Source organism: Phocoena sinus, chromosome 17 (genome assembly GCF_008692025.1).
Source record: "Phocoena sinus isolate mPhoSin1 chromosome 17, mPhoSin1.pri, whole genome shotgun sequence".
Classification (NCBI taxonomy): domain Eukaryota; kingdom Metazoa; phylum Chordata; class Mammalia; order Artiodactyla; family Phocoenidae; genus Phocoena; species Phocoena sinus.
The window spans coordinates 46,842,496-46,865,565 of NC_045779.1; the positions used below are offsets into that span (position 1 = coordinate 46,842,496).

At 42.5% G+C, this 23,070-nt stretch overlaps 1 protein-coding gene across 2 annotated transcripts in view; it reads left to right on the top strand.

Moving 5' to 3' along the window:
- Window positions 1-23,070, top strand: part of DCAF13 (DDB1 and CUL4 associated factor 13) — an 86,102-nt gene that overhangs the window by 30,111 nt on the left and 32,921 nt on the right. Inside the window, exons 12-14 of one of the 2 annotated variants that reach the window (XR_004346400.1) lie at window positions 7,443-7,599; window positions 9,136-9,214; window positions 10,874-10,925. The gene's annotated coding sequence lies outside the window, so the exon portion shown is untranslated. Of the gene's footprint in view, window positions 1-7,442; window positions 7,600-9,135; window positions 9,215-10,873; window positions 10,926-23,070 lie in introns of those variants that run through there. The other variant, XR_004346399.1, reaches the window with a different exon arrangement.

A 23,070-nucleotide genomic window follows, 5' to 3' on the forward strand; every position in this document is an offset into this window, starting at 1 on the left:
CAAATATTTTCCCCCATTCTGAGGGTTGTCTTTTCATCTTATTTATGGTTTCCTTTGCTGTGCAAAAGCTTTTAAGTCAAATTAGGTCCCATTTGTTTATTTTTATTTTCATTTCCATTTCTCTAGGAGGTGGGTCAAAAAGTATCTTGCTGTGATTTATGTCATAAAGTGTTCTGCCTGTGTTTTCCTCTAAGAGTTTGATACTGTCTGGCCTTACATGTAGGTCTTTAATACATTTTGACTTTATTTTAGTGTATGGTGTTAGGAAGTGTTCTAATCTCATACTTTTACATGTACCTGTCCAGTTTTCCCAGCACCGCTTATTGAAGAGGCTGTCTTTTCTCCACTGTATATTCTTGCCCCCTTTATCAAAGATAAGGTGACCATATGTGTGTGGGTTTATCCCTGGGCTTTCTATCCTGTTCCATTGATCTATCTTTCTGAGTTTGTGCCAGTACCATACTGTCTTGATTACTGTAGCTTTGTAGTATAGTCTGAAGTCAAGAAGCCTGATTCCTCCAGCTCCATTTTTCGTTCTCAAGATTGCTTTGGCAATTTGGGGTCTTTTGTGTTTCCATACAAATTGTGAAATTTTTTGTTCTAGTTCTGTGAAAAATGCCAGTGGTAGCTTGATAGGGATTGCATTAAATCTGTAGATTGCTTTGGGTAGTAGACTCATTTTCACAATGTTGATTCTTCCAATCCAAGAACATGGTATATTTCTCCATCTATTTGTATCATCTTTAATTTCTTTCATCAGTGTCTTATAATTTTCTGCATACAGCTCTTTTGTCTCCTTAGGTAGGTTTAATCCTAGATATTTTATTCTTTTTGTTGCAATGGTAAATGGGAGTGTTTTCTTAATTTCACTTTCAGATTTTTCATCATTAGTGTATAGGAATGCCAGAGATTTCTGTACATTAATTTTGTATCCTGCTACTTTACCAAATTCATTGATTAGCTCTAGTAGTTTTCTGGTAGCATCTTTAGGATTCTCTATGTATAGTATCATGTCATCTGCAAACAGTGACAGCTTTACTTCTTCTTTTCCGATTTGGATTCCTTTTATTTCTTTTTCTTCTCTGATTACTGTGGCTAAAACTTCCAAAACTATGTTGAATAAGAGTGGTGAGAGTGGGCAACCTTGTCTTGTTCCTGATCTTAGTGGAAATGCTTTCAGATTTTCACCATTGAGGACGATGTTGGCTGTGGGTTTGTCATATATGGCCTTTATTATGTTGAGGAAAGTTCCCTCTATGCCTACTTTCTGGAGGGCTTTTATCATAAATGGGTGTTGAATTTTGTCAAAAGCTTTCTCTGCATCTATTGATATGATCATATGGTTTTTCTCCTTCAATTTGTTAATATGGTGTATCACGCTGATTGATTTGCATATGTTGAAGAATCCTTGCATTCCTGGAATAAAGCCCACTTGATCATGGTGTATGATCCTTTTAATGTGCTGTTGGATTCTGTTTGCTAGTATTTTGTTGAGCATTTTTGCATCTATGTTCATCAGTGATATTGGCCTGTAGTTTTCTTTCTTAGTGACATCCTTGTCTGGTTTTGGTATCAGGGTGATGGTGGCCTCGTAGAATGAGTTTGGGAGTGTTCCTCCCTCTGCTATGTTTTGGAAGAGTTTGAGAAGGATAGGTGTTAGCTCTTCTCTAAATGTTTGATAGAATTCGCCTGTGAAGCCATCTGGTCCTAGGATTTTGTTTGTTGGAGATTTTTAATCACAGTTTCAATTTCAGTGCTTGTGATTGGTCTGTTCATATTTTCTATTTTTTTCTAATTCAGTCTTGGCATGTTGTACATTTCTAAGAATTTGTCCATTTCTTCCAGGTTGTCCAATTTATTGGCATAGAGTTGCTTGTAGTAATTTTTCATGATCTTTTGTATTTCTGCACTGTCAGTTGTTACCTCTCCTTTTTCATTTCTAATTCTATTGATTTGAGTCTTCTCCCTTTTTTTCTTGATGAGTCTGGCTAATGGTTTATCAATTTTGTTTATCTTCTCAAAGAACCAGCTTTTAGTTTTATTGATCTTTGCTATCGTTTCCTTCATTTCTTTTTCAATTATTTCTGATCTGATTTTTATGATTTCTTTCCTTCTGCTAACTTTGGGGTTTTTTTGTTCTTCTTTCTCTAATTGCTTTAGGTGCAAGGTTAAGTTGTTTATTCAAGATGTTTCCTGTTTCTTAAGGTAGGATTGTATTGCTATAAACTTCCCTCTTAGAACTGCTTTTGCTGCATCCCATAGGTTTTGGGTCGTCGTGTCTCCATTGTCATTTGTTTCTAGGTATTTTTTGATTTCCTCTCTTTGATTTCTTCAGTGATCGCTTCGTTATTAAGTAGTGTATAGTTTAGCCTCCATGTGTTTTTATTTTTTACAGATCTTTTCCTGTAATTGATATGTAGTCTCATAGCGTTGTGGTCAGAAAAGATACTTGATACAATTTCAATTTTCTTAAATTTACCAAGGCTTGATTTGTGACCCAAGATATGATCTATCCTGGACAATGTTCCATGAACACTTGAGAAAAATGTGTATCCTGTTGTTTTTGGATGGAATGTCCTATAAATATCAATTAAGTCCATATTGTTTAATGTATCATTTAAAGCTTGTGTTTCCTCATTTATTTTCATTTTGGATGATCTGCCCATTGGTGAAAGTGGGGTGTTAAAGTCCCCTACTATGAAAGTGTTTCTTTCGATTTCCCCTTTTATGCCTGTTAGTATTTGCCTTATGTATTGAGTTGCTCCTATGTTGGGTGCATAAATATTTACAATTGTTACATTTTCTTCTTGGATCGATCCCTTGATCGTTATGTAGTGTCCTTCTTTGTCTCTTGTAATAGTCTTTATTTTGAAGTCTATTTTGTCTGATATGAGAATTTCTACTGTAGCTTTCTTTTGATTTCCATTTGCATGGAATATCTTTTTCCATCCCCTTACTTTCAGTCTGTATGTGTCTCTAGGTGTGAAGTGGGTCTCTTGTAGACAGCAAATATATGGGTCTTGTTTTTGTATCCATTCAGCCTGTCTGTGTCTTTTGGTTTGGAGCATTTAATCCATTTACATTTAAGGTAATTATCGATATGTATGTTCCTATTCCCATTTTCTTAATTGTTTTGGGTTTGTTATTGTAGGTCTTTTCCTTCTTTTGTGTTTCCTGCCTAGAGAAGTTCCTTTAGCATTTGTTGTAAAGCTGGTTTGGTGGTGCTGAACTCTCTCAGCTTTTCCTTGTCTGTAAAGGTTTTAATTTCTCCATCAAATCTGAATGACATCCTTGCTGGGTAGAGTAATCTTGGTTGTAGGTTTTTCTCCTTCATCCCTTTAAATGTGTCCTGCCAGTCCCTTCTGGCTTGCAGAGTTTCTGCTGAAAGATCAGCTGTTAACCTTATGGGGATTCCCTTGTGTGTTATTTGTTGTTTTTCCCTTGCTGCTTTTAATATGTTTTCTTTGTATTTAATTTTTGATAGTTTGATTGACATGTGTCTTGGCCTGTGTCTCCGTGGATTTATCCTGTATGGGACTCTCTGTGCTTCCTGGACTTGATTAACTATTTCCTTTGCGATATTAGGGAAGTTTTCAACTATCATGTCTTCAAATATTTTCCCAGTCCCTTTCTTTTTCTCTTCTTCTTCTGGGACCTCTATAATTCGAATGTTGGTGGGTTTAATGTTGTCCCAGAGGTCTCTGAGACTGTCCTCATTTCTTTCAATTGTTTTTTCTTTATTCTGCTTTGCAGTAGTTATTTCCAATATTTTATCTTCCAGGTCACTTATCCCTTCTTCTGCCTCAGTTATTCTGCTATTGATCCCTTCTAGAGAATTTTTAATTTCATTTATTGTGTTATTCATCATTGTTTGTTTGCTCTTTAGTTCTTCTATGTCCTTGTTAAACGTTTCTTGTATTTTGTCTATTCTATTTCCAAGATTTTGGATCATCTTTACTATCATTATTCTTTGTTCTTTTTCAGGTAGACTGCCTATCTCCTCTTCATTTATTAGGTCTGGTGGGTTTTTACCTTGCTCCTTCATCTGCTGTGTGTTTTTCTGTCTTCATTTTGCTTAACTTACTGTGTTTGGGGTCTCCTTTTCTCGGGCTGCCGGTTCGTAGTTCCTGTTGTTTTTTGGTGTCTGTCCCCAGTCACTACAGTTGGTTCAGTGGGTTGTGTAGGCTTCCTGGTGGAGGAGACTAGTGCCTGTGTTCTAGTGGATGAGGCTGGATCTTGTCTTTCTGGTGAGCAGGTCCACGTCTGGTGGTGTGTTTTGGGATGTCTGTGGCCTTATTATGATTTTAGGCAGCCTCTCTGCTAATGAATTGGGTTGTGTTCCTGTCTTGCTGGTTGTTTGGCATAGTATGTGCAGCACTATAGTTTGCTGGTCGTTCAGTGCAGCTGGGTCTTGGCTTTGAGATGGAGATCTCTGGGAGATTTTTGCCGTTTGATATTACGTGGAGCTTTGAGGTCTCTTGTGGGCCAGTGTCCTGAAGTTGGCTCTCCCACCTCAGAGGCACAGCACTGACTCCTAGCTGGAGCACTAAGAGCCTTTCATTCACATGGCTTTTGTGCCGCCCTAGTCTAGAAGCTTATATATAACTTTTATAAACAGTAATTTATAACATATGGTCAAGATAATAAAACATCCTTTTTCTCAGCATTGTGACTTTGATCCATTTCTGCTAAATAATTTCACTTAAATCTCACTGAATTGTAAATAGTTCTGTGTACAAAGGTTCGTTTTTTTTAGTCATCAGTTTAATAAACTGTATTATAAATACATATAAGTCTAATTTTTAGGAAATTATAAGTTAAAGAGAAATTAAAAATCCAAAGCAAAAATATGTTGTTTAAGAATTCATATATTTAGGGACATCCCTGGCTGTCCAGTGGTTAAGACTCTTTGCTACCAATGCAGGGGGTAAGGGTTCAGTCCCTGGTTGAGGAGCTAATATCCTGCATGCTGCATAGCACAGCCCCAAAAAAACAACATATATTTGTAGTAAAAATATTATAATATGTACAACAATGATAAAGATCAAAATCTGGAGAGTGGGAGAAGGGTACAGTCAGAGTGGGATACACAGGAGATTTCAACTCTTTTATTAAGGTTTATTTATATATATATAAATTTATTTATTTATTTAATTTTTGGTTGTTTTGGGTCTTTATGGCTGTGCGCGGGCCTTCTCTAGTTGGCGTTGAGCAGGGGCTACTCTTCGTTGCGGTGCACTGGTTTCTCCCTGGGGTGGCTTCTCTTGTTGCAGAGCACAGGCTCTAGGTGCGCGGGCTTCAGTGGTTGTGGCACGTGGGCTCAGTAGTTGTGGCACGTGGGCTCTAGAGCACAGGCTCAGTAGTTGTGGCGCACAGGCTTAGTTGCTCTGCGACATGTGGGATCTTCCCTGGACCAGGGCTCGAACCCATGTCCCCTACATTGACAGGTGGATTCTTAACCACTGCACCACAAGGGAAGTCCCGATAAGGTTTCTTTTTTAAGCTGTGTGTTCATTCTGTTATTTTTTATGCTTTCTTGGATATCTTAAATATTTCATCATGTTTTTCTCAAGGCTGATAATATCACCCATTTCCCTTTTAATCCTTAGGAGCTATTGTAGGCCTCGAATTAGTTGATTGACAAGGTGAACAAAGTTCTCTGGGGCATCTGTACGCTCTTAGTTTGGGTGTGGTTTCAAAGAAAATAATGCAAATACTGGTCTGTAAATCTGAGCTTCTGTGTCAGTTTGATTCCATCAAGCAGCAGATGCCTATGGAAGACATGTCGCAAGAGATTCATTGGAGGGAAGTGTCTTTGAAGCATAAAGAGGAGGTGCGGGAGGAGGCAGGCGGAGCCTTCCATCTGTACTGTAGGCTTGACTCCTGGGACAGGAGAGCAGGAAGGAAGGAGCACCGGCTAGGAAGAGCCTCAGACTGCAGTGCAGTTCTGAAAAAGCTTGGGCCAGGCTGTTGGGGTGCCCTCGAGCGCACGCTGCTTGTCAGAAGAGTCCCATGTTGTGCAAGACCGGGCCAGCGCTGGTACCCTCTCTGCGCTCAGTCAGTGGCAGGGAGCAGCCCTGGGGAGCCTGGCCTTGCAGCGAATGCGGCGGTGAATCCGGAGCGGTGGAGGCCAGGACCCCTCAGCGGGGACTCAGTCAGCTATGCTTCCTGCAGCCAATTCTCTTGAAGGAATTCTGAACGGAACATTCCTATAGCTGCACCCCTTGCACCCCACAGACCCACTTCTTGCAGGATTGGGGAGCAACTCCGTGATTTCTATGTACTTTGCTTAAGGAGGAGTTGAGTTGGATCATCGGTATCCCCTGTCACTGAAGGGCCACATCTAGTATTCATCCTGTCTTCCATCATCCATTTTAAATGTTCCTCATCCACAGCTATCACCTTAGCAGGTTTTGGTGGCTTACCTAATGGTGTGACCCAAACCTTCATTCCTGAGGGGTTCCAACCTTTGCTAATCACACCCTTATCAGGCTGGGGTTGTTACACATATCCATTTACAGCTGCAGTGGAGCGAGGGAATACCAGTAGGCACCAAACGGGTCACCTGTGTTCTGCACATAGTTCTCCCATCCCCCCGACTCCCGCTGAGCAACATCAGTGACCCCTGCCAGAAGGGTGACTGCACTTCTAGCTTGCTGGTCCCTGGACATAGGAAGTCCAAAGTACCTTGGTGACAGTAATGGCATGTAGTTCAGTAGGACTTTTGCTGTGTACCCTAGTAAGAGTGTACCCCCTTTGGTGACCAATTCTTGCAACCCTGAAGAGCCCAGAGTTCTAGGAATGGTAAGCAGAATCCTCCAGTGGGTCACTGGAAGTGATGGTAATTGGAGACATCACTTGTATCCGAGAGATTTGATGCATATACTGCATCCTGAAGCATGGTACCCCATCCTTTCAGCATGTCGCCTCTGAGCTGGTGCTTACGTTGTGTCTTCAGTAGACCACTCCAGTGGTCTGTGAGACTGCAGATTGTGTTTATGTGATATGATCAGTGGGTTCTGTGGTTGGGCCCACTCTCACTCCTTTGCTGAAATAGATCCCCTGGATAAAAACTGTTTTGGGGTGGGATTCATGCCTGTGAATTAGGCATTCTATTAACACCCAAATAGTGGTGCTGGCTGAGACTTTGTAGCTCTGGTATCTGGGGATATCAGAATAGGTATCCCTGTGAAGTTGAATTGCTGGCCTTTCTAGAATCAAAAGGATCCAGTGTAGTCTAGATGACACCAAGTGGTCTGTTGTTCCTAAAGGTGTAGCACCATATTGGCATAGCATTAGTCTCTCTTGCCGACAGATCAGACAGTCAGAAACACAATAGCTAGATCAGCTTTGGTAAGTGGGAGTTCATCTGTTGGGCTCAATCATAGCCTCTATCTTTGCCACAAGCAGTTCTATCCATGTGCCCATTTTGCCTCTTCTAGGGTGGCCAGTGTCAAATGATGGGATCATTTTATCTACTTGGTTGTTGATGAAAGTGCCTCTTCTATGGTGGATGCCCATACCCTCACCAGAGGGCCAGCCATTGACCACTGCCCAGGAATCTCACCTAAGGCCACTTCTACATAAAACTATGAGCAGGTACCTTGCTCCCAGATTTTCTTTCACTACTGTCTTTCAAGGCCCACCCCTTTATATGTCTCTAATGCAGCTGTGGTCCATTTGTGTCTCACACCCACAATTTGAGCCAAGCCAACCCACTGGTATTGGGCATCATCCTCCTTCAGCTGGTTGTACCCCATCTCCCCATATGGCCATAGGTACAAATGGGGAAAACAGCGTTAATGCAACTGTGATTGACGTGTAGGTCTGAGCTACCTCCTCATTCATCTTACTTGTATCCTCTGGTTGTGCTTGGGCTCAATCACATACGTACCACTTTTGTCTTCTGAGGGACTGCTGCTGAGTTCATACAACTTTATATATCTTGGTGAGTCTGACTGAACTCATAACAGGCAGTTCTGGACACATGGTTACTTGGTGTTCATGGTCAAGCATGCTGTGTCTACCAGAGCTCAGCAACGTTTTAGGAGCTATTTCTCAAACGGCTTAATTTGCTGCAGATGACACGGCTTTGCTCTGGAATCCTAGAGTCTTGTGTTGTGATTCTGCTGCTGGGGCTTGTCATAAACTCCACACTGCATCTCTCCCACCAGTGATGCTTCCTATACCGGAAGGTCTGCTGGATCTTATGGCCCAAGTTTCAGGGCTGCTTGCACCACAGCCTCCTGCAGCACTGTTTCCTGCCCTGGGCCCCATGCAAAGCTGGTAGGCTTCCATGTTACCCAACATATGAGCCAGAGCATAAATATTCCTAGGTGTGGAATATGTCACCTGCACAACTCAAAGGGGCCTGCCAGGCACAGTGCTTCCTTCCAATGCAATATTTTGGAAGCGATACCATGGCATGCCCCTGATCGCTAGACCTCTAAAAAGTCACTGAAGTGGCAGATCGCTGAACTTTCATAGGATTAATTTTTCACCCTCTTGACTGCATATGTCTTACCGAGGCTTCAAGGGTACTAGTCACTTCTGGCTTGTCCTGTCCAATCAGCAGAATGTCATCAATGTAATGGATACATGTAATGTTCTGTGGGATGTCCAGTCAGTCCAGATCTCTCTGGACTATGAGAGAGTGCAGGAGAGTTAACAGCCCAAGGGCAAAATTAAATGAATAGTATTCATTCCATGTGAATGTGAACTGTTGCTGGTCCTCTTTTTAAACTGAAATAGAAAATGCATTTGCCAGATCAATAAGCGCATACCATGTACCTGAGGCCTAGCAACACATTTGCTCTAGCAACGGTACTATGTCCATCACAGCAGTTGTGACTGGGCCTGCTTGCATTGACATTACAGTCATTCTGCAGAATCCATCTGGTTTGCGCAGAGGTCAGACTGACAAATTAAACAGAGATATGAAAGAAACCACACCTGCTCCTCTCCCTGCTCCCCCCGCCCCCATATTTTAAGTCCTTAATGATGGCACTAATCTTCCCTGTCCTACCCACCCCCAATGCAGTGTTTTTTTTATTTGCTAGATTTACCTTGGTTGGGAGGATGGGGTGAAATTTAAGAAGTTTTTTACTTGTTTTTCCTTACCCTCTTACCTTACAGGGCAGGGATTCAATATGGTGTTTACTCCAGCTACATCATTCCCATTTATGCATTTGGGAACTGAGGAAACGACAACTGGGTAAGTCCTTGGACTTATAACTTACCCAGTCTATAAGTTAGACTTTAGATAGATCTTCATTTATTAAATGGCCCTCATGAGCTTCCATTCTAACAGGGTCATGATGACTCTTTAGGTCTTTGGGAATCAAACTCTGGGTCCAAAAGTCCTTGCAATATCTAGCTATTCCCCCTTTCTCACAGTTCCCCGAGTAAATGGTCATAGGTCCTTTTGAGAAACCACTGTTGCACATACTTGCTGTGGTTTTGCAAGGTCCTTCCTCCTAGGGACCCAGCCACCTCTCTAGTCGGTGGTTCCAGATATGAAAGCCGGCTCAGGTCTGGTAACTGAGCGAGAGCTTGCGCTTGTTACTGTGACTACACTTGGCCCCCTACTCCTACAGTCTTGCCTTTTTCTGGTTGTAGGCATCAAGGAGTACCCTCATTGGATGCCCATCTGTTTTGCCTAAAGGACACCATGCCTTGTTTTCACAATTCCCTGCAGATTAAGACTATTTGGCTGTCCCTCAGCCTTGCTGATCATTACAGCCTCCTGGCTTCTAATGGTGAAGCACCACCCCCTGACCTCTATTACTGGTATATATTTGGGGGCAAAGGTATGGTCACCATAGATTTTAATGAGCCCAGCTCTGGCCTGCAGAGGAGAGCCAGCAATGAACATTTTGGTGATGTTAGTGCTCCTCTCACCAGCACATTCCTGTTGACCTTGGTGAATGGTGTGTCTTCTAGGCTTTCCCATGGAACATAATCGGTTTTAGCCTAACATAATAATATATCCATCTAGCATGCCAACTTCCTTCAGCTCTTCATTTCTTCGTTTATAGGCTACCAAAGCAACACAGGTGTTTCCACTTTGCTCAACATTGGCTATCACTTTCTCTAGGCTTCTAAGAGCCACACTCGTTTACCCCATCTCCTGAGTCCTTGCCAGGGTGGTAAATCCCATGAATTAAGAAAGTGCCCCCAGTTCAACGCATTCTTCCTTTTTCAGTGTTATGTTCCTGCCGCCTTGATCAAGCCCCCTTAGAATCCAATTGCAACAGCACTCCCCTGGCTCCTGCCAGTGTACACATGGCTCCTTTGATGTGTAAACTCTTTCCTCTCTTGTCAAGGCCAACATATCCCCAGACAAGAAATGCTGGAATTTAACTTCAGTTATTGGGCTGGCAGCATGCAGTGTAGATGGGGAGAGCTCCATACCTGCTGCGTTGCAAGGGAGAAGCCTCTGCAGTATCTTCCCACATGGGGAAGTGCTAGCCCTTGGGTGGACCACCTCTCCAAGTTCTAGGGATTCAAGGAGGTTTGCAGTGCCCCAATCCTTGAGACATCCTTAGAGATCTCCCACCCCATATTTCAAAATCCTGTTTTCTCTACCAGAGCCCTGTCCTCAGCATAACAGACCTACACTGGCTGAGCATTTAAATGTCTCAGGAGCTCTACAACTCTCATTATCAAATCGTTTGTCTGCTTCTCAGCTTTGTCTGCACTTTTACTGCAGCAGCTGAGGGCCTCTGGAAACCAGCAAAGCCTCTAGTCTCTGGCTCTCACACTTACATTTAATTGTTAATGGCCTCCTTTGTTGCTCTGCAGGGCACCAATGCAATTTAATTACCAGTGACTCTGCAATCCTTACAGGCTTTTTGCCCCTCCTGTCTTTCAGATGCTTGAATCATCACACCTGCAATGGTAGTTTCCTTCATCAGGATATTTTTCTAGGTCATCACCACTGAAATCTTCAGCAATTGGGCCACAGGATAGTTTTTATCAGCCAGGCAGTGAGTGAGTGAGCCTATTTCCAAACTCCATCTTACTGTCTATGTGTTTTCTTGAATCACTCCCAGTATCACCTGGGCCTGTTCAGGTTCTCTGAGAAACAGACACCAATCAGGGTTAGACAAGCAAGAGATTTATCGGAGGGAACTGTGTGAAGGATAAAGGGGAGGGAACAGGAGTAGGCGGCAAGAGCCTTCCACCTGTATTGAAGGCTTGACACCTGTGACAGGAGATGGAAAGAAGGTCTGAGTAGGAAGCGCCTCAGACTGCAATGCAGCTCTAGGAGGCCTTTAGCCAAGCCAATGGGGAGTCCTTGAGATAGAGTTGCCTGTCAGAGAAGCCCTGAGCCCCTTGATGACAGGCCAGCACTAAGACCCCTGCTGTGCTCAGTCACTGGCTGGGAACAGCCCAGGAAAGTGTAGCTCGACAGGAGCCTGGTGGTGGATCCAGAGGCTTTGCAGCTGGGTTCTTGGAAACGACGCTCCCCACTGCCAGTTCTCTTGAAGGAGATCTGAGTGGCACATTCCTGTGGCTGCTACAGCCACCCACTTTCATTCCCATTGTCATTATGATTTAATACCGATTCGTATTTCCGTATAGGAGATCTCAGATCACTGTTAAGTGCACAGTAAGTTTTTTACTTATCCTGAAATTAATGTAAGTGAAAGTGCAATTCATTTGTAAGGTGCTATTTAAATACTTGTCTTAAGTGATATTCACTTAAGTGATATTAATTTAATATTGGTTTTAAGTGAAAGTAACTGTTACGTGATTGGGAGTGACCGTGGGAGAGAAAGCAGCCAAGCTCAACACTTAGCACTCGGCATATAGTGCTCAGTAAGTGTTTGCTGACATAAAATAAAACCCAGACTTGGGTCCCTGGTAGAATATTTGCTTATGATTTTAGTTATGTATTTTCATGACTTAGCTCTTTTTCCTTAATGCCTTTGTCCTCCATAAGCCAAGGAATGCAGAATGTCCCTATGTAAGGAGAATGCTGCCTTAAAATATATTTTGTCCTGAAATAGTAAAAAAAAAAAAATATCGTCCACATGCATGAATAAAAAACATGTGGCTCAACTTTTTGATGGTTCTAATAATAAAAATTATATTTGATACAACAAAAAGTTGATTAAATTAATTGAACTATGCATTATAGCTGGTTACATTCTTTTTTTTTAATCAATGTAAGTTGTGTTTTAACATTTTATTTATTTATTTTATTTTTTGGCTGCACCGTGTGTTAGCTGCAGCACGCAGGATCTTTCGTTGCGGTACGTGGGCTTCTCTCTAGTGTGGCGCACAAACTCAGTAGTTGTGGCGTGCGGGCTTAGTTGCCACGTGGCATGTGGGATCTTAGTTCCCCGACCAGGGATCGAACCCATGTCCCCTTCATTGGAAGGTGGATTCTTTACCACTGGACCACCAGGGAAGTCCCTGGTTAAACTCATTTTGATGAAAATATTCAAGGTATTTTTTGTCACCCATACCACACCTCAATTTGAATAAATTAATTGAAATAATTGATTAAAATTATTGAAAATATATCCATATACCAAAATTCAATCAAATATATAAAGTTAGGCCAAATAGATGTTTACAAGATACCTTTCTGATGTTATTGTTCTGTTGAAGAGTAATCACAGTAACTGAAACAGGACCCAGCCGTTACTCTTAAGGGACAGGGGATGAGAGTACATATATCCGGTCTTGTAGTTAAAAAACAAAGCCCCAGTTTTCCCTTTTGCTTGATTTCTTTTTAACTGTGCTATATTTTTTCTTAAATTTTACAAAACATAAAGGAGGACCACATCTTTTGGCTTATTGAAGGTGATGGGCAAGGGTATTCAGTGATGGAAACCCTAGTACTAGTACAGTGTTCTGGCCTATCTAAAAGCCATTTGATCACTTTTGAAAATTTCCATGTTTGCCATCTTTCTTTCTCATGTTTACTTGAGGGCAGTGTAGAGGGAAATGATGGAGGGTGAATGGTCACAGAGCTTACTCTCAAGTATGATGACGGAGTTCTCAACTTGAAGTCAAAGAGAGAGGTCGATAAAATGAATGGACAGAAGCATTTTCTAAAAAACAGTATAAAGTAATTATATATAGTATATATATATTATACTTGGCACATATATTGCAAATGTCTAGGGAGGGGGAAAACTTCTGAAATGAGTCTTATTCCTCTGGCACTGAAGCTTAAAGTTCAATTTAAAAAACTTTTTTCCTCAAAAATGTTAAAGAAGAGTCTGGATTCACAGCTCCCAGACACCTGGGAGCAAGGCGTTTTACCTTTGGACCTGTGGTTCTCAACTGGGGGCAGTTGTGTTGCCCTGGGGACATCTGACAATGTCTAGAGACATTTTTTATTGTTACAACCAACTGGGTAGGGGTAGAAGTTTGTTGTAATAGGGGCGGGGCAGGTGCCACCGATAGCGGTCCTGCTCAGCCATTGGTTGGCACCGAGGTGGGCCTCTCCCCCTCCCCTTCCTCTGAATAAAAGGAGCCCGAATTCGGACTGAGGCAAGACGAATTTTGCCATTTTCTCCGTCTGCTGGCTTTCCGATTCAAGGCGTTATTCCATGCCCCCGACAACTCGTCTCCCGATTTATTGGCCTGTAATGTGGTGAGCAGAGCGAGCTTGGGCTGGGTAATACTGTCACTGGCCTCTGGTAAGTAGAAGCCAGAGATGGATGCTGATAACATCCTGCAAGGCACAAGACAGAACCCTCACAAGGAAGAATTATCCGGTCCAAAATGTCAATAGTGCCATCGTCAAGAGAGCCTGCTTTAGTCAAAGTTAGCCAAGCTGCTACCAAAATGCCACCAGGGATCCTTCTTTTTTAAATTAAAATGCAAAACTGCAAATTTTTAACAGTTTATATTTCATTAAGAAAAAAAAAAGATTCCAGGCAACAAAGCTGATCATCATCTAGCAATATCTTATCCTTGTAGGTCATAAGAATGAGCCTAACAGGAAAGCGCATCCTTCCCTTACAGCTTCCCCTGAGTAATCAGTTCCAGTCACTGAGGCCAACTTTCAAGTGATTTACAAAGCTGAGTAGAATGGAAGTTTACTCTTTTTTTTCTCTCTCTCTTTCACCACTTGACTCTGATCTTTCTCTCTTGCTGTTTTTCCTGCTCGTGTTTTGGCTCATCTAAAATTTGGTTACACCTGAGCCCAGTGAAGGTCAGTGTGTATACCACCTAAAAAATGCAACACCCAAAGTGTGCTGTTTGCTTGGCATCTTGTCGGGGCACTGGCTACTATTGACTTGAAGGGAAGTACCACCTGCTGAGTCACTGGATTGACCTCCTGCTACCACCTGTGGTTTCCATAGTGACGTCTCAGTGAATTGCTCTCAACAGAACCTGACTGGTTAAAGACGAGCAATTTCCTGTAATTTGAGCCTTTTACTAATCTTGAAATGGAAACATGCTTTCGACCATTCTGAAGAGTAGATTTTCCAGTCAAAATCTTTTGGAATAAAATGCACAGAGATGTTTGAAGAAGTGAGGTTATTAGGGTAGAACGCTGAGGGAGAAAATAAGAACAGTGGTGATATGAAAGTGCTGCTTAAGGAGATAGAGAAATGTTAGTAAATACAAAGGGTTTCCAGTAGCTCCTCAGGAAAGAAAAGTTGCCCCAAATACCTTGTTATTAAGGCTTGCCACTTAGTCACTGCCAGAACACTTACCTGATAGAACCAGAGGAAGCAGATTGTTATTCAACCTATTTTTAAAAATAATCTCCACTCCTCTTATTTTCAGAAAAAAGAAAGGGAAAAGAACAATCGATTCCCCTCACCTGCCACCCACTTGGCGATGTGAACATAGAACAGTCTTTTTGTCTTTTTCTTCTTTCCTTCCTTCTTCCTCTGTCCTCTTTTCCACCTCCTCCCCTTCCTCCTTCTCATTCTTCATTTGCTTCTATGTTTTACAGTTACAGAGCAGATTAGGGAGAATTTTTCATTCTCCCTGGTATGTAGATGGTGTGACATCTACATACCAGGGAGACTTAAGGACTAGTTATAGGTAAGGAGGGATAATGAAGAAATCAGGCATCTTAAGTCCTTAGAGAACATTCGTGGTCAGTTTGGATGTTTGAACAATGAATCCAAAATTGGTTGCTGCCCAGTGAACATTGATTATTTATACAGGGCCTTAAAGCCCCATATTAGAAGGTACTAAATAAATATTTGATTATTTGGTGAAAGAAATTTAAAAACACATAATAGATCAGTGTTCTTCAGTTTTTTGGTATTATAACGTTCATAATAGTGCTAATGGTATATACAATTTAAAATAAGCATTACGTTTACTTTGATCCTGTTCCTTAAAGCTATTGAACGGCTAGGGTTAAATCAGGGCCAAGAACTCGTTTATGGAACGAATGAATGAATGAATGAATGAGCATTCTCTCATTTAGTCAACATTTATTGAGTCCCGACAATGGGAGTGTGTGTTTTTAAGTTAGCCTCATGCTTGGGTCTCTTCATAAGCATTGAAGCTAATGTCCCCAAATGAACTCATTATTTTGCTCCAACTCCCAAGTTTTATCTCCTTTTTAGTTCCCTATTTATTAATGGCACATCACCCACAGGGATACCCAGACAGAAAGCTAGGTGGAAGGAAGCAGAGTTTATTAATAATAATCGTAATAGTAACAATAGCTGCTAATGTTTATGGAACTCTCACAACACTGCAAATGCTTTGCATGCACTTAATTTAAATTCATTTACTTTCAATTCTCCTAAGAACCCCCAAAAGAAGGCCTTTTATAATCCATATTTAGTCTCTGTACTCTGTGCTCAATGTATGAAAGATTCTGAAAGGAGCACAGTCTTTTTTGGCTGCGTTGGGTCTTCGTTACTGCACGTGGGCTTTCTCTAGTTGTGGCGAGCGAGGGCTACTCTTCAGTTGCGGTGTGTGGGCTTCTCGTTGCAGGGGCTTCTCTTGTTGCGGGAGCATGGGCTCTAGGTGCGGGCTTCAGTAGTTGTGGCGTGTGGGCTCAGTAGTTATGGCTCGCGGGCTCTAGAGCACAGGCTCAGTAGTTGTGGCGCATGGGCTTAGTTGCTCCGCGGCATGTGGGATCTTCCCGGACCAGGGATCGAACCCGTGTCCTGCACTGGCAGGTGGATTCTTATCCACTGTGCCGCCAGGAAAGCCCAGAAGCACAGTCTTAAAGGAGATGGACTTGTGAAAACAAGACATTGCAGTACATTTTGATGCCTGAGAGGATACTACAGCTTCTCCCAAGAGAAAGGGCCTAGCTTCCTGCTGGGGAGGAAAAGAAGCCTCCGGAGGTAAATGATGACCACCTGAAGCCTCTGGTTCTGGCATGTTGCCTGGGTGAGTAGAAACACAGCAGGACTGTTTTCAAAATAAATCTGTGATCCCTCATTCAGATGTGTCACTATGAATGAAAGAAACTGTTAAAGCAATGCTTATCAGAAACCTATTACCTAGGTCAAATAATATATAAGGTTCAGGCTAATATTCTCTAGGGAGATAAGAGAGTTGAGGATAGGCATTTCACTAGGCACTAAAGATTAAGGGATCAGAAAGCACAAAAATTATATCGAGGGATCTTAGGGCAAGTGGTAGGTAAATATAAAGGTGGGTGTGAGCAGCAGAGGTGCTGAGCCAGGGTAGGGTGCGCTGCAGGTCCCGGTGGGTGACCCATGGCAAGCTCAGCCACCGGCAGGTGCACACACACGTGCCCATGTGTGCGAAGGAGCAGGGAGAAGGCTGGCCGCAGTGAAAAGGGAAGACGTCTTCTGATCTTTATGCCCATAACTCATCCAAACAAAGGAGGGAGTCAGGTTAACTTTTAGGGGCAGCTTCAAAAATAGGCCTGAATGATTTTGTGGTTCCCTCTGTCCTGCCCCCACTAAACCATCTTGTTATTGTAACTAAACACAAAGATTGAAAATACAGGGATTGGTTAATACATTGATCTTTTTTTCTGTTCTGTTGTGTATAGATTGAGGGTCATTTTGTTAAAAGGAACAGTATTTTCCCCAAGGCAGTTCAAGAAATTTGTGGGGAGGAATCGCACAGAAACCCAGGGACAGGACCCCCAGTACAGCTGAGCCAGATGGTCAGGACTTTGGAGCTGGGTGTTGGAGAGCCACAAGGAAACAAGACTCCTGCATCTGCTCTGCCTGTTCTCTACCAACTGACTTCTTCTCCTTGCTTGTAATTGCTGCTTTTTTTGTAACTTCAACTCTTCAAGTCCACAGACGGCTGCCCCAGCCTGATTCAGCATGGCTTTCTTGACCCATCAATTGGCTCCTTACCTCTATGTCTTGCAACTTCAATTCCTGAGAGAGGGAAATCCCTTAGTTGGGAATCACTTACTTGGGGGCAGAGTCCTTTGTGGCAGAGTCACGTCAGAGGTCCTGGCCAGCAGATCTGCCCTTGACCACTCGCATAGCATGAGCTAGAGGTGGGACATCTTCACAATGAGCTCTGGGGATGCAAGCCCCCCAAATGCTTAATACAGTTCATTTAACCATCAAAACAAATAGCACTCAGTATTTTGCAATCATATCAGCAATCATATCAAAATAAACCCCATCAGTATTTCGATATGGGCAAGGAGGTGAAGAAAATAGGAAGGACTTGGGAGTCCACAGTATGGGACAGGTCACTTCTGAGTTGATAGAAGGGCACAGAGAGAGGAGATTGATGTCAACCTTAACTCACTTTGACTGCCTCTGCTTTCCTAGCTCCTCTACTCCAGGTCTCCTGATGCTCGCCCCAAACACATCCCAGTCTTGCCTCTGCTGTATCTAACTGAGGTAGGAAGTACAAGGGAGGCTTGGAATTCAGTTAGACTCCCTAGACCCTCAATGTCTCCCTGCATCTGGTTGTAGATCCCAATCCTCCTTTCTCTCTGTGGTCACCCTGAGCCCTGGTGGTGAGTAATGGCACAGAACTCTAACTACTTCCTACTAAATTGACCTCCCATGTGGCTGGATCCTGCTGGCCAGGCCCTACTTTCTGGCGTAATGGATGCTTTGGTATGTGTCTTGTCTGGTTCCTACACTGAACCACCACTCAGAAACCCTCCCTCCATGCTCTGACCAACCACTAATAAGCCCCTGAATGCTGCTCGAGCTTGCTAAACCACAGCACCTCTGAGAGCACTGGAGAATTACCAGCATCCACAGCTCCTGTGTTGCCAGGCCAGACCTTATTCTTGCTGCTGAGGTCCCAGCATGCCTTGCACCTGAGAACAAACTTTGCAGACTTCATAATTACCTCAAAGGGAATTTTATCTTCACCTTAGCAGGGATAAAATAGAAACTCTGTACAGAGGTGGCGTTGTCCTGCTAACACATTCAGGAAGCCTTGCTTTGCATGATTTACGAAGCTTTTTGTTGGCTTTAACACCTTGAACTTCCTCATGAAGAAACGTTTCCCCAAGGATTCCTTAATCAAAACTTTACAGTGTTAGACTTGTGAAAAAGGTCCCTTCAAAAATTAGAATTTGTAGGGAATTTAAGCCCAAATACTGAGTTTGGCATGATGGTAGTACACATTCCTCAAAGCTATTGTTCTCAATATCCATAATTTTAATTTAAAAATTCATTTGAACTTACTTGTGTTATCACTGTACATAGAATCCCAAATATAAAAGTTTCAAACACAACAACTAACTAGAACAAATATATTTGAGTCTAGTTTCAATTCTTTAAGGAAATAGGTCAGAAATGAATTTATAAAAAGGAATCTTGTTAATTAGATTCTTTCCAGGTGAAATGCGAAGCTTTGAATAGCATTATCTATTCTGATTTATAATTAATGGACTCAATTTCTGTTGTAACGAAGAAATTTCCTATCATCCATCAGGGACTTTCAAATCACTATCATTCATTTTATGAAGAAAAAATGTGAAATAATCCTAGAGGAAATATATATTTTAAAAATAATTTTACAGGGGCTTCCCTGGTGGCGCAGTGGTTAAGAATCCGCCTGCCAATGCTGGGGCCGTAGGTTCGAGCTCTGGTGCGGGGAGATCCCACATGCTGTGGAGCAACTAAGCCCGTGCGCCACAACTACTGAAGCCCGCGCGCCTAGAGCCTGTGCTCCGCAACAAGAGAAGCCACCGCAGTGAGAAGCCCGCGCACCACAACGAAGAGTAACCCCCGCTTGCTGCAACTAGAGAAAGCCCGCGTGCAGCGACGAAGACCCAACGCAGCCAAAAATAAATAAATAATAAAAATAATTTAAAAAAATTTTTACTAGTCATGTTTTACTTAAATTGGAGTAAATAAGGTAGAAGAAATTAATTACTCCAAATCTGTTTATATTCCATAATAACCAATTAGGCCTATAGTACATGATTATAGGCAAAACACTATCCTCTCTGAGACTCAGTCATGTCATATGTAAAATGGGTATATAAAATGGATATATCTACACCTTCAGAGAGCTGAGGGTTTCTAATGAGACAATGCCACAAGTAGACAAATGGCAATCTTGACAAAGGTGTGCTTCAAGATCTAAGAATCAAAGTCAAATGTAGACCTGGGTGGTGCTTATTTGAGTCAGCCAGTGAAAATAACCGTGAGGCAGAATTTCTTTGCTGCCCTTGCAAATGCTTTTGAAATCCTTGGCTGGAATTCTACCCTTTCATTAAAAGAACACTTTAGTAAATTATCAGAAGCAGGGTGCAGTGGGCATTTGTCCTCTTTGTGGCTGCCCAGTATCTACTCTGATGGAATCCATTCTGTGTGATTATTGGAAGTGACGGAGCCAGGCGTTCCCTCGCCCCATTCCCTTATGGGCAAAGCCAATTAGATGCTTCTGCCCAGCGCTTTGAATCTGGGGCTAGTGAAAGTATTATACAGGGACAGTTTTGAATTCACACATGGAGGTGCATCCAGCAGCAGCAGAAGGCAAAAATGGCTGGCATGTCCATTGAGACATCACAAACAGACAATTCTTGCAGTGGGAATTTGGCCTGCTCCCTAATTTTCCCTGGCTCCTCTCAAATTTCCAGCCTTGGAGTCTAGCCTTCCTGTCCAATCTATGACCTATCCTCTACCTTTCCAGCAAATTCCTTTTCTGCTGACGTTAGCAATAGTCAGTTTCTGTTTTTTTAAGAACAAGCATATAGCTCTGAGCCAATTAATTCATTAGGAAATTACCATTTGGTAGTTACATTAGAAATAACTATTAATTTTTCCTAAGTAAATCTTGCCTTTCAGAGAATTAATTTTCTTTAAAAAAAAAAAAACAGTTGAGTGAGAATCCTACAAAGAATGGTAAGCCCTGTATTGATTTGGGTATCTTGCATATGAACTGCCTCCTCTTCTGATTTCAATGGGGACTCTTTTTTGTTCCTGTTGGGAATGTATCTTTCCCTTTCTCTTTCCATTTGTAAGTCTGTCTTGCTTTTCTCAAGACTATTTTTTTGGGACTTTCCTGGTGGTGCAGTGGTTAAGAATCCACCTGCCAATGCAGGAGACACAGGTTCGAGCCCTGGTCTGGGAAGATCCCACATGCCACGGAGCAACTAAGCCCCTGTGCCACAGCTACTGAGCCTACGTGCCACAACTACTGAAGCCCACGCGCCTAGAGCCTTTGCTCTGCAACAAGAGAAGCCACTGCAATGAGAAGCCCGCGCACCGCAACGAGGAGTAGCCCCCGCTCACCACAGCTAGAGAAAGCCTGCAGGCACCAACGAAGACCCAATGCAGCCAAAAAGAAATTAATTAATTTTTTAAAAAAAGACTTATTTTTTTCTCATTGTTCAATCCCTGCCCTACTCCACATTCCTGCCACTGATCCAGAGATTAGCCCCAGTTGGTCAAGGAAGAGAGATTCCATAGAGAGAAAGAGCACAAAGGAAGGGAATCTGCGGCAGCATCTGGGAAGGGGAGAAGGGGCAGGAAGGAAAGCCTATCACATTTCTACTTCAGTAAACTTCACTTTCCTACATTCCCTGGGCAGTTTCTGCTTTCCACTCTTGGGGTAGAGAAATGAGAAAGGGGTAAAGGTAGAAGAGGACAGAAAACCTTGTTGCCATAACTCCTCTCCTCAGCCCCTTATTTCCAACTAGACTGCAAAGACCTTTGTATTGTTTGTTGTTGATTTCTCAGCACATAAACAGAATCTAACAGATGCTAGACTGAGCTTGTTGAATAAATGTGACTGATCACTTCAACATGATTTATATAGATTCTTATTCTAGCTATATTAAGGCTTAAAATAAATTTTTATGAACTGGTTTGGGAAGTCATTCATGATTTTTAACTTATTCTATTAGAAATTATATTCCAAGAGTCAAATAGTAGTCTTACAAATAAACTTCTATAAGGCAAGTTCAGGTAGACTAGACACTGCCTTTCCAGTACTAATGTTGCCAGTGATGATTTAGTAGGTAAAGGAGACTTCAGCTCAAAGTTGATTTGTGTTGATGAAGAAAATATTAACAGGATCTTAATATATGAATTGGCTAATAACTTTTCTCCATTTAAAAATTATCTGCTCGGGCTTCCCTGGTGGCGCAGTGGTTGAGAGTCCGCCTGCCGATGCAGGGGACACGGGTTCGTGCCCCGGTCCGGGAGGATCCCACATGCCGCGGAGCGGCTGGGCCCGTGAGCCACGGCCCCTGATCCTGTGCATCCGGAGTCTGTGCTCCGCAACGGGAGAGGCCACAACAGTGAGAGGCCCGCGTACCGCAAAAAAAAAAAAAAAAAATCATTAGCTCAAATTTTACCTTCATCAGTAAATCTGCACCAGAGAGCTAAAGTGAATTTTAGTAAAATATTTAAGAAGTGGTTTTGAAAGTGGCAAAGAAACATCAGGAGCCTCCCTCCCCACAACCACCCACATTCCTCTTCCTACTGTCATCCTAGGCATCAATCCCTGCCTTCTCCTCCAGCTGCCATACCAGCATCCTACACGCAACCTCCGGCTTCTTCTATCTGCCCTGCAACTTGCTAGCATTGCTCCACTAATTAGCTTGATAATTACCCAGACGCTAGATTTCTACCTTTGGATGTCCCGGGCTCTTCCCTGTCTTTCCATTAGTAATTAAGTCCTAAGTACCTTCTAATTATCTTCGAGTCTTCCCTCTCTTCTCCATCCCCACTGTCAACACCCCACCAATCTAGCCTTCCACCAAACTTCACTCAAAGTACAATTAGGAAGCAAAGACTTCCTAATAGGTCTCTTTACATAAATTTCTCCCTCTTCTAATTTGTTTTCTACCGTTTGGCCAAAGTAATCTTTTTAAAAAAGCAAATTTCACCATGACTCTCCTGAGTTGAAAGGCTTTTCCATGGCTGACTGTTGCCATTAGAATGAAGTCCAGGGTTCTCAACACGGTCTGCTCTCTCAAGTAACATCACACCTCCACCTTGTGCCACACTCCTCCTCCATCTCTGCGTTCACCTAACTGAACTTCTCTTAGTTCTTTGATCACATCGTGCGTTCTCCTGCCTCAAAACTTCCACAGTGTGTTCCTTCTGCCCTCAGGGCTTGTCCCAAATTCTTCAGATTTTCTCAAGCACCATTTCCTCAGAGAAAACTTTCTGGACCCCATAGGGCAGGAAGTTCCCTCATTCCGAAATCTCTGGGCGCTTCTCTGAGAGCTCAAAGGGGACACAGACCATGCTTGTCTTATCCTCAGCTGTATTCTCAGCTCCCTGACCTGCTTTGTCACATCCCTGAAAAAACCCCTCTTCCCAATATCCTGAGTAGATGTTATTTCTTTCATTCTTTTCTCATTCGGACTCTCTCTAAGCGAAAGGTATCCAACAGTTAACTGACAGGCCTGGCAGTCAGTGAGAGAGGTCTCTAATCAACCTATTTCAATAAGTAATTTTAGAGAGAAAGAATAGCACAGTAGTAAGATAGTGGTTCCTCAAGTTAGACTGCTTGGGTTCAAATCCTGACTTTGTCAATCACAAGGAGTATAACCCTGGGTAAATTACTCAGCCTCTAGCCTTGACTGAGTTTCTTCATCTGTAAAGTGGTACGGATGTTGGGAGAATTAAGTGAAATAACATATGTCAAACACTTAGTGTCTGGCATAAAACACATGCTATGCAAGTATTAGCT